The 12,354-nt window shown below is 31.2% G+C and overlaps 1 protein-coding gene across 1 annotated transcript in view; it reads right to left on the bottom strand.

The window, feature by feature from the left end:
- LOC145323576 (heterogeneous nuclear ribonucleoprotein K-like) overlaps positions 1–12,354 on the bottom strand; it is a 156,733-nt gene that overhangs the window by 42,729 nt on the left and 101,650 nt on the right. Inside the window, exon 2 of the mRNA XM_080165953.1 lies at positions 6,938–7,020. The gene's annotated coding sequence lies outside the window, so the exon portion shown is untranslated. The remainder of the gene's footprint in view (positions 1–6,937; positions 7,021–12,354) is intronic.

Genomic DNA, 12,354 nt, shown 5'->3' with positions numbered 1-12,354 from the left:
TAAGTAAGTTTTTCAAAATATCATTAAACTAAAAAGACTCAAAAAATATGTGTAAAAAAATGCTTTTTACTCAAAAACTAAATTTTTTATTTCATTTTTGTATAAAGTTTCTGCTAGTAACAAAAATAAAAGGATTTCTACCTTAATTTTGCTAAAAAAGTCGTTTCATGTTAAAAGTTACTTTTTCCTCAGTCACTTTTTCAAAACTTTAGCTCTAAAAATCTCCGGTGTTAATGGAGGTAAAAAAAATATTTTTATATCTACTTATGTGGAATACTATGGAGAACAATGACATATGCATTTTTTTATAATTCATTGAGAAATGCAGATGCTTAAAAATACTTTTTTGAGGGTCATGCTGTATATGTAAACTTATTTGCTTTTTTACTACTCAATCAGGTTATATGTATAGAATTATAGAATAGATTAAGACTGAAAAAGGTCATAACATGTTTATATGAGAACAAAATCATAAGACAAAAATAAGCAAACATGATACAATTTATTAACATAATTTAATATAGCTTTCCTTTTACCCATAAGTATCTTTTCATAGTTGTAAGTTGTAATATTTACTAAACTATATTAAATTTACGCAAGGAGATTGCGGTTGGACCTTTTGTTATAGAGTAGCTGCGATATTTGAGAGGATAGGTGGGAAAGAAGAAAAGCAAGGTTGGAATAAAAGAGAAAGGGTAAGTACATTAAATAAAAAGATATAATGTTAGAATTATTTCAAAAAAAGTAACTGCTATCAACTAGTATAAAAACAGCTAGGGGAAATTCTAAAATTATTTTCTGGCCAATCCTTTACTCACTAAAAAACATTCATATTAATGGAAATTGATTTGTAGCTCACAAAATCGTGTTTTAAAAATGTTTTTCATATTTTGCATAATAACGAACCTTTAACATCATGGTCAATAAATGATTGGTATATTTACAACATAATACATTTATTACATAATATATAGTTCCAAAAATAGTAAAGTAGGGTTTGCTTTGTGGAACACGCTTTGCGTGGTAATAATAAATACCCCAAGAAATGCAAAATTTTGTCCGCCCACCTATTTATTATTTTTCTTTAAAAGGTGTTAGAATGCTTTCTCAGAATGTAAAAAATTATCAGAAATATTAGAATTTTGCAAATATATGTATGTATACGATAAACATGTAAAGTTGTCCCAAAAATAAGAAACTTAAATACACGGAAAAACTTTTGTTAATTTGAGCATGTTTGACTTTAACATGGCCATTAACCATAATAAACACTCTATAGATGATATAAAATGGCCAACTAACAGAGGGATAAGACATTGGACGATAAAATTGTATCAGGGACAAGGAAATGATATTCTGACAAACAACTACAAAGAAAAATTTCCCCATGACCCCCTTCTTTCCCACCCCTCTTCAGTTACATAACAAAAACAAAATTTACCACCAGATACTTTATAAGGTTTCGTGATTTTTTTTGTAGAATTGTTGGTTAGAATAGCTACCCCTAAATGGTATATATTCCTAATGATGTTTAATAAAATTACCCATTAATTGTAGATTAAAACTATCAAGTAACCAATTAAATTTCAATATAAATACCTAAAAGTTTTGAGCTATATTGTGGTTATAAAACTTAATGTACCAGCGTAATTTACGGTTCAATGTGTCCACCCTGCAAATACTTCTCGCCTTTATGGGCTTTGCTAATGCAAGAGGGGAGGCGGGGAGTGGATAGGAAGGTTTCCGGACAGCACAATTAAAAAATATGAAAACAAAGCTAAGTATATACATTATATTAAGACATCTCCTTGATCTTAAAATTCAGTTTTATTTTGTTAGAATTCCTAGCCGACTTTATATTTAAGAGATAAAAACTTTTCTGCTGTACACGCTTAAGAAGAAGCTATATTCTTGAGAAGATAATTAGTCAAAGTTGTGTCACCTTGGGGCAAATAGCAAGTATTTAAAATCTGACATTACATTGCTTTCCAAAAATATATATGAAACATATACAATTTGCCATTTTTAGTCCGTCTATCTGAACCGTTTTGGAAAAAACGCGATTTTTATATATCTTTGGTGCTTTAGGTCCGAGTTTTAATTTTTTTTGTGTGTAACAATATCAAAATTAAATTATATATTTGGTGTTTTTGGCATGTTTTTCAACTTTTGTGGTTAACAGTATCAAGATTAAATCTTATATGAAATTTCAGCATTTTTTTTTTACATATTCTAGCCCTTTTTTGTCTGACCTTAACATTACTGTTACTTTGTTGATATGCATAGATTTTTTTGTGCTTTGCTACTTGTGGACGTTTTCACCCTTGTTTATGTCTCATTTTTATGATTAGTTCTTTACCACCAATGCTCATCTATAAGTTGGTCGATCTTTAATGTAAACATCTCTCGTTACTCTCCCTTCTCCTCTCTATTTCCTTTCCTATGGAATAATAATGGAAAGATGATTTTAATTATAAATCGCCCCACCACTGAAACTACTCTGTACCGGAAGTAAAACAGTGAAATAACAAACAGGGTTCTTTCTCAATGATTTTCTAAGGAGAGAGCGTAAGTAAGAGTCATAATTTTACTTAAGCAAGCTGAAATTAAACAGAAAGGTTGAAACACTTTATCATTGTACCTTTATTTAAAAGATAATTAATTGCAAAAATAAGCTGACTCTCATGTAAACAAAAGATAAATTCTAATATTATGGAACCAATTACCCTTTGACAAGTATAGATAATTTATTCTAATATGACAAGAATATTATTGGCATACACAAATCTTGTTTATCAAATATCTCCTTTCTTTTATTTGTGCCAATATAAGCCTGTTTATCACATATTCATATAGAATTACTTCAAAATTTGATTTAAATATCACAAAGAATATTAAAGCTAGCAAATTAAATATATATATTTGTTTTCATGAAAACTGATGCCTTTTAGAAATATAAAGATTACTTTCAGTATCCAGCGGATATAATTATTTATTATTCGGTTTCGAAGCCTTACTGGAAATTAATTTCTTGAACTTACAATCTAAAAATAGAAAATAGACGATTTTCTAGTAATGATTATAGAGTTGATACGCAAACTAAAAAAGTACCAAACTGATACAGGAATCATCATGCCAAGTTTAAAATCGACAGGAGAGTTTATCATGCTCTCCGTTAGTGGTTGGATAGATGGACCATTAATATAAAACATATTCGTTTTCAAAAATTTCGCCCAATCGGCCGATAATGTGCTTGACTATGCAGGACTCGTGTTATTATAATAGAGTAATACGATAAAAAGTAAAGTTTTGTGACAGTCCTATATACAAGATCTCAAATACTGTTCAGATTTAGTTCTTCATATTAGGAGAAGTTTTACATGGTTATTTAATTTTTTAGATTAAAGTTTTGTGATAAATTAAGGCTACTTTTCTGACTACTCAATCCCTTCATTGAACACAGAGCCCTAAGGGCGCGGCGCAACAACTAATTAATTTACATTTAGATTATTTCTGACACTTTACAATTGTTGATGTTCGTTTGTCCTTTCGTCTGATTTTCGAGATTCGCTTTAATAGATGTTGTCATCCTTGCCTATTCAAGAATTGAGTATATATAAGTTATCACTGTCCTAATATATCTCCCCAGTATTACCCAAAAGCAAGTCATATTAATTGAATGCCTATACGGGATTGACATATTGGCAAAAGGTGGGGAAATCATTTATATTCATACACGTAATACAGCACATATGATAACATTAATATCAGAATGTTTTTATTAAACAAAAACATTTAGCTATTTCTAAGGTCAATACAAAAAAGAAATTTTGTATATGAAGTAATTGTTTAAAATAATGAAGTATTGTTGTAAAAAAAAATATTAGTATGAAAAATTCCTCATACTTTTTTCACTTCATAACTTATACACCAAATCTACAGAATGATATTTAGGGGAATTTGTAATAATAGGATTTTAGTGTAACTAGAAAGCTATTGTAACTATACATACATTTAATTTACATATGTCACTCTTCTTGTCTTTATTGTGTCACTTTCTACCAAACTATTCTGTGTTAACCCTTACAGATCGGGCCCCAATTCCCACCTTAATAGATCGGGGGGGGGGGGGGGGCTCAAAGAGCCTCCCCCTCTATCTCGGCTCCTGGTACAGATAAAGACGTAAAATTTTTTTCTGGTGGTTCATGTGTATTTTTAGAGAAAATTACTGTTTCTAGTCATAGCAGTCAGACCGCTCCTTAGCCGCTTTTTAGCGGCCAGCCGCTAAATTTTAAAACAGCTGTAGAGCGGCCAATTTTGCAGCTAGGATGGCCAAATTTTAGGATGAACTTTTATTTTTCATAACAAAAAAATTACTTTTTCTGATCATCGCCGAAAAACGGCAAATAACGGAAACCGCCATTTTCGGCGGTTACGGCGGTAAAACGGCGGTTGGCGGCGCAAATTAATATTTTTATCTGTTTATTATTGCTCAAGGATTTACCAAAAAAAATTGTAGGTCTCTAGCTGTGATAGAAGCCACGATATTCATGATTTATATCTGTAGTAAAAGCCGGACAAAAATCGGTCATAAAGTCGGTCAGGGAGCGGTCAAACGGTCATAACACCACTTTTCTCAGAAGGTCATTGATATCTAAGTATTCACCAAAAAAATTTTAGGTTTCTACCTTATACACAAAAGTCATAATGTAGAAATTAAGATTTATTTAGAATTTTTTCTAATTTTTTTTGCTACCCAACCGACTTTGACCGGACACCACGACCGACACAGACCAGATATCCTCATAAAATCAACTCTTGCCGACATATAATTACTAAACTTAAAAAGTCATGAAGTTACAGCTCTCCATCTTACCTACAAAAAAAATGAGATTGAAAAAACTAGAGGGGGGGGGCTCTTTGAGCCCCCCCCCCCCCCCCCGATCTGTAAGGGTTAACCGATTTTATGAGCTCAGCTAATATATAAATATCTGCCCGTCAGTCAGTCCGCACTTTTGCGATAGACTTCTAAAATTTGTAGTAAATATTTTCTTTACTGTTTACTTTTTAACTAAATTTTTCTGTCAGTCTGTTTTTTACATAAAGGAAATATGTATATTTCTAAGAGTTGAATGTTAATTACATTGCTTATACATGAAATTATTTCTTATAAATAATTGTTATTCTTGTATGAATTGTCATTATTGACACAAAGCTAAAAAAAAGTCTAAACTATCATTCTCTTTGATCAATTACTTAATTTATGAACATAATCTTTCAAAATCCTTTTATCTTCAATTTTCTTTCTTGTATTAAATAATATATTTTTTTGCAAGAAAAGCTCATATAAAGTAATTCCAAACATTTAAACAAATGTTTATAATCAGAGGATTAATCAAGGATAATCCAGAGGTTTCTTTCCAGCCTTTACTGAAAAAATATGTCCTGTATATTTTATTTTTGTAAAAATGTAAAGTCGACTAAACCAAGATAAAAATAAAAAATATAGGGCAAATGGTTATGTACACTTTCGTAATAGGAAGTGGAGAAAATAGGTTAACAGGAAAAGGTTTTGGGTAAGGTAGGGAATAGGGTATGACTGGGGAAAATCTATCAATCTGTATAAAAGAGTTAATGATTATTATATGTTTCTTTAATACAGCAAAATAAATAATATCATAATAATAATAATGTTTCAACTTAGTCAACTTTCCACCCCTTCAAAATGTTTACCCTTATTTTAGTATATCTTTTGGAACAACTTTGCTACTTTTTGAAATAATTATCCTCAATTTTAGTTGTATTTCATTTTTTGTATATATTACTCACCAAGAGCCATGTTTTAGCAATTTAAATCATTAGTCTGTATTCAAAGAGTCAATTATATTTTCTGATATCTTCACCATTTTATACATGTTCTTATTTAGATTTAAGTTTTTAGTGCTTCACATATGGTCTTAACAAAAGCCTTAACATACCATACCAAGCACCCCTAAAAAAAGATTTATTCATGTTGGTTATACTATTTTACACCACACTGAAAGTATGTCTAGCACACTAAGGCTCAAAATCACCTAACACTAATACAGTTCCCCCTTAAAGCTAACACCCCCTTGATTTTGGTTTAAGTGGGGTCATTTTGGTGGAAGAGGTTATCACACACGATTTAAACACCTTTTGGCAAAACCCTGTGCACGTCAAAGATTAAAAATGATTGCCAGTAATTTTTAATATTGTAAGTATGCTTATAAGGTAAAGTTCGGTTTAATAATTCATTTTGTTTAAACAAAGAGTAGAATCTCAGGTTGTAAACAGGTTGTGTAGAGATATAAAGGTGGAAGTTAAAAAAGTCAAGCCATCTGACAGAGGATAAAGATCTACAATCTCTACAGCACACTTTCTCTTTAAAAAATTAATTATAAAACTTTAAAAATCTAAAACTTCTAAAATTAACGCATGAACCTACAAATTCCTATTTAATTTTGAATTTTTTATGAATATCTTTCGAAAAATATTTTAACAATTTAAAAGCTATTCAGCGATATTTTGCATATTTTCAAGTCTTCATATGATTAACTTAAAAATTTTAAACTACAGAATATAAAAGAGAATACTATAATAATGCAGTTATATATCGCATCGTTATATAGACAGCTTTCCGCGGATATCAAATTAAAAATGATTAGATTAAAAACAGTTTTGTTAGATCCAAGGGGCCGAAAGCCTTGGCTAATAAAACTGCTTTTAGTTTTATAGTATTTATTATAATATTCGTCGAAAATTGTCTTATGGTATACATTATTTTTCAGTATTGATGAGAACCGGTTATAATCCAGCGGATATTGATCAGTTTCGAAGCAATACTGGAAATATAATTATTGCATATCAAGGTTTCTCTAGAGAAGGTTATTGTTTTAACATGTGAAAAAAGTGATACCTGACACTGTTGTAAATAAGTTCACATCAATTTATTGTTTATCTAAGTAATCCTTTCTACTCCAAGCATTTTTAATAGATTCTGAAATAATTTTTTTATTATTTTACTTTTTAGGGTTCTTCATAGGCTCACAGATTTGGTTAAAATGAGGTGTCAAGATTTGTAAAGGGAGTTTCAGATACGCTTCGTAATCCAACCTGGTTTATGCTTGGGGTTAAGCCACTAGTTTTGTGTTGTTTTATTGTATTGGTATCATCCTATATGGATGTCAATATGATTTAGGTTCGTAAATAAATGTGCAGAGGTTCAACTATCTTGCATTAGAAAAATAATATGTTTAAAAGAACACATTTAAATACATGCATTACACAATGTTTTGAATTGTGACAGTGCTTGTCATTTAAACAATTGTTTACATATGGGGACAACTCAATGTTTTTCATACAAATGTCCGATCCTTAAATTTACATTTATTTCTTACGACAGCAGCAGCCACAACCATGACAAGTAACAATTCTTTTAGCAATGTACTATATTTTTACAAAATAAGCACTGTCATAACAGAATAAACCCCCTTCGGTACGCCACTGTTTTCAATATGTTGATATATTTATATTGGTTGAGATTTAACATATTTTTAAGAATTGGCCAATCTTTAAAAGTCTTTGCGTAAATGTAATATTTCACCTTCAGCAAGAATCGCTCTTTTAAATGTAGTTTTCCCCTACACACTTATTCACATTTGTATAATAGATAAATATATGTTAAATATTTTCAATTAATAATAATAAGTAAAATTTTTGTCTCTCTGTCATTTGTTCTTATCTTTCAAACTTAATATAATTGTTAAAATTTACCCTGTCAAAATTGTTTTAACCCTTACAGATCGGGGGGGGGGGGGAGGGTCATATTGACCGCCCCCTCTAGTTTTTCAATGTCATTTTTTTGAAGGTAAGATGAAGAGCTGTGACTTCATGACTTTTTAAGTTTAGTAATTATGCGTCGGCAAGAGTTGATTTTATTAGGATATCTGGTCTGTGTCGGTCGTGGTGTCCGGTAAAAGTCGGTTGGGTAGCACCAAAATTAAAAAAAAATTCTAAATGAATCTTAATTTCTACATTATGACTTTTGTGTATAAGGTAGAAACCTAAAATTTTTTTTGTGAATACTGAGATATCAATGACCTTATGTGAAAAGTGGTGTTATGACCGTTTGACCGCACCCTGACCGACTTTATGACTGATTTTTGTCCGACCTTTACTACAGACATATATCATGAATTTCGTGGCTTCTATTACAGCTAGAGACCTATAAATTTTTTTGGTAAATTCTTGACCAACAATAAACAGATAAAAATATTAATTGGCGCCGCCAACCGCCGTTTTACCGCCGTGACCGCCGAAAATGGCGGTTTCCGTTATTTGCCGTTTTTCGGCCATGATCAGAAAAAGTATTTTTTTTGTTATGAAAAATAAAAGTTCGTCCTAAAATTTGGTAATCCTAGCTGCAAAATTGGCCGCTCTACAGCTGTTTTGAAATTTAGCGGCTGGCCGCTAAAAAGCGGCTAAGGAGCGGCCTGACCGCTATGACTAGAAAAAGTAATTTTCTCTAAAAATACACATGAACCACCAGAAAAAAATTTTACGTCTTTATCTCTAACAGAAGCCGAGATAGAGGGGGGGTCAATATGACCCCCCCCCCCCGATCTATTAAGGTGGGAATTGGGGCCCGATCTGTAAGGGCATACAGTTTCAATTGTTTTTGAAACGATGTGGCATTGAATAAAAGCGAACATGAGTGACTCTGAATAATTTTATTATTGACATTTAAGCAATTATATCAGTAGTAAAACAGATTATATGGTTTCAAATATAAGAGGCCAAATTCAAGCTCTTACTATGGCTCCAGTCTCATAAGCGTTATAAAAGTAAATATATAGCAAGTAAAATCGACCAAACCTTACATCTGCAACTCATATACTCGACATTAAACATATTTTTTTATTCTTTCGCCTTGTTTTTCTACGAGAATTCGGTCTGACTCTTTTACTTTTTGTAAACAAATGACTTCCGCTGTTAAATACTTTTTAATTTCAACATCATTAAATCTTTATAAATAGTCTTAAACTTAACATTAAAAGCTGAACAATATTGACCAGACTAGCAAACTAATAGTAAAATCTTACACAAAATTTAAATAAATTAACCATATTGAAAAGAATATAAATCAACAAAGTCTAAAAGATTTAAAATTAGGAATAATTATCACATTAGAGTAAAACACTAGAAGGGGGAAGGGGTTAAATAACTGTATGTCCCCTTCTCAATGACCCTGTGCCGGCTTTCAACTGGGTCTTTGAAAATCAACTAATAGCATCGGGAATATTAACACAGCCAAAATGCTACAAAAGAGCAGAAAGCATTTTGCTAGCAGATGAAAAAGGTCCTTAACGGGGGAATCTAGATAGTTGTAAATTTTTTATTAACATTATGGGAATTGAATTTATATAGAAGTGCAATGAATCTAAAAAGCAAAGTAGAAAGCACTCATTGATTTAATGAGAGGAAAAATTTGCACATGATTTTGATTCTATAAGATTAAAATCATCCTTACTCTTATTATTTTTTGGAGCATTAAATAATCCAAATCTACATCTGGTTCATGCTTTACCTTTTTTAAACCTGAATTTTGCCATAGTTACAAAATCGAAGCAACACATGTTTTTGTCCTTGTTGTTAAAAAGTTGGAGCAAATTAATTGCTTTAGGTGTGCGTAAACATAAATTTATACATTGTACCTTAGATTACAAAATGTCTAAACATTATAGAATTCCTAATTAATCTCTTTTCAGTAGTAAAACTACTCTTTAAGCATTTGTGCCTGTATGTCCTTCTGTCTTTCGATTTTTATCTTGAGAAGTGCATTTAATTCGATTCCATTCACTTACCCATCATTCATTAATGTAGCATACATGTTGCCTGTTGGCTTTGTATTTTCTAGGGACTACAGCCTATTACTCAAAAACCCGCGACCGTGGCTCAACACGTAGCGCATCCGCTCGTCGTCGGGAAGGTGATAGGTTCGAATCTCGGTCCGACACCGCGTCATAACTAAAGACGTTAAAAATGGTTCCTACTGCTGCTATTTCAGGTGCGCGACATAAATAGTTAGAGTAGGGGGAATGCCTTGGCCCAAAACAGGCGCAACTCACTACCATGCACAGTTCGGACTTCTCAGACAAAGGTCGTGCAATCAAAGGGTTGGTTGTCTGATGGGCAAATGGACGCTTTACACCGCAATCATAGGGCTTAGGGCTGACAACCCTATCCCATATCCATAAAAAGCCACATTGTTACAGAAACACTGACAAATTGTCAGCGGCCTATGCTCCCCCCTGTGGCTTGTTACTGTTACTGTTACAGCCTATTACTCCACCTCCTATCCCCTCCCAGGGTATCTCTAGCTGATCGCCACTAGCCACCTGTAAGCCTTCTGGTTCCTAACCGAAAGGCAAAACCCAAAAATTTTGAAATAGGAAAGTACTATAGCAAGTGTATTAACCTGCCCTCTAACTAACACAAAACCTATTCTATCTGTTTATGCAAAAGTGTAACCCCCCCACCCTCCCATCCTTCCACCTTTATTCTTTGAACAATTTACATTTCTCAATGGTAGCAGTAATTTAGATATAACATAACAAATTTCAACTTATTGTTGTACCACACTGTAAAAAATATTTTTTTCATTTAGTATCAATTGATATGCTGGAGTTGTATTAGACCTGGACCCGTAAGTGTGCTGTATTAACAAAATGAATATATAACACTATGTAGTACTATATACCGTAATAACTATTACTATACAGAGATATTAAGTTTTTAGTATCAATTCTTACTCTACAGAGTAACAAAAATTACGAACCAGAGTATTAAAAACTTCCTTCTAGCATATTGAATTTTATTCCATAGAGAGTATTAGATAATACTATAAAATGCACATTCTTTATTTAGTAATACATATTACTCCATGGAACACTAAGTAATACTTAATACAGTATTGGAATCTTCCTTATATCGTAATGAGGTTTTTTTGCTAGAACGTATGGGATGATGCTATACAGTAATGAAATGAATATATAGTATTATCTGATGCTAAAATTATTTTTTATTTTTAACAGTGCATTGTTATAGTAGTGGTTCATTCATTTGTATACCATTACATGTCAAATGTACAATCTTTTTTAGAGCTAACTCTTGAAATAGTATACAATATAGCTATGTATCTGTGCAAGTTGGCTCCCAACTACACTGTTAAAAATAAAAAGTAAATTTAGCATCAGATAATACTATATATTCATTTCATTACTGTATAGCATCATCCCATACGTTCTAGCAAAAAAACCTCATTACGACATAAGGAAGATTCCAATACTGTATTGAGTATTACTTAGTATTCTATGGAGTAATATGTATAACTAAATAAAAAATTGCCCCATTACCCCCCCCCTTGGACGTCTATGCTCTATGGAATAAAATTCAATACTCTAGAAGAAAGTTTTTAATACTCTAGTACATAATTTTTGTTACTCTGTAGGGTAAGAATTGGTACTAAAAACGTAATATCTCTGTATAGTAATAGTTATTATGGTATATAGTACTACATGGTGTTATAAATTCATTTTGTTAATACAGCACACTTACGGGTCAAGGTCTAATACAACCCCAGCATATCAATTGATACTAAATGAAAAAATTATTTTTTACAGTGTATGCTAGACACTAAAAGAATTTTAGTAAATGTATTTGTAAATGTTTTTGTTAAAATTATGGCCTTATACCTGTGACTTTAAAGTAAATAAAACACAGACAAAAAATTTATGTGCATTTAATTCAATGAAACTTTTTTAGACTATTTGTATAAATATAACTTTGGAATTACACTGTTGAAAATAAAAAAAAATTTAGCATCAGATAATACTATATATTCATTTCATTACTGTATAGCATCATCCCATACGTTCTAGCAAAAAATCCTCATTACGATATAAGGAAGATTCCAATACTGTATTAAGTATTACTTAGTTATTAGGTATATAGTACTACATGATGTTATATATTCATTTTGTTAATACAGCACACTTACGGGTCCAGGTCTAATACAACCAAAGCGTATCAATTGATACTAAATGAAAAAAATATTTTTTATAGTGTATTACACTAAAGGCAAAAAAATTCTAAATGTAAAAAGGTTTTTGGATCTTAGTGAAGTGAACTAGATGAACTTAAATGGTCTATAATACTAGGTATCTAATTAACAATATAAATGTAAAAAATCTAAGTTACTTAATTCAAAGGATGCTGCAAAATATCTTTTTATTCATGTAACCAAAGCATATATACATACACTGTACTGTATTT

This window comes from Acartia tonsa, chromosome 7, assembly GCF_053477335.1.
Source record: "Acartia tonsa isolate MP-2025a chromosome 7, ASM5347733v1, whole genome shotgun sequence".
NCBI classification, from domain to species: Eukaryota; Metazoa; Arthropoda; class Copepoda; order Calanoida; family Acartiidae; genus Acartia; species Acartia tonsa.
Note: the sequence above shows the minus strand (reverse complement) of the source record. Positions and strands in the feature narration are given on the sequence as shown.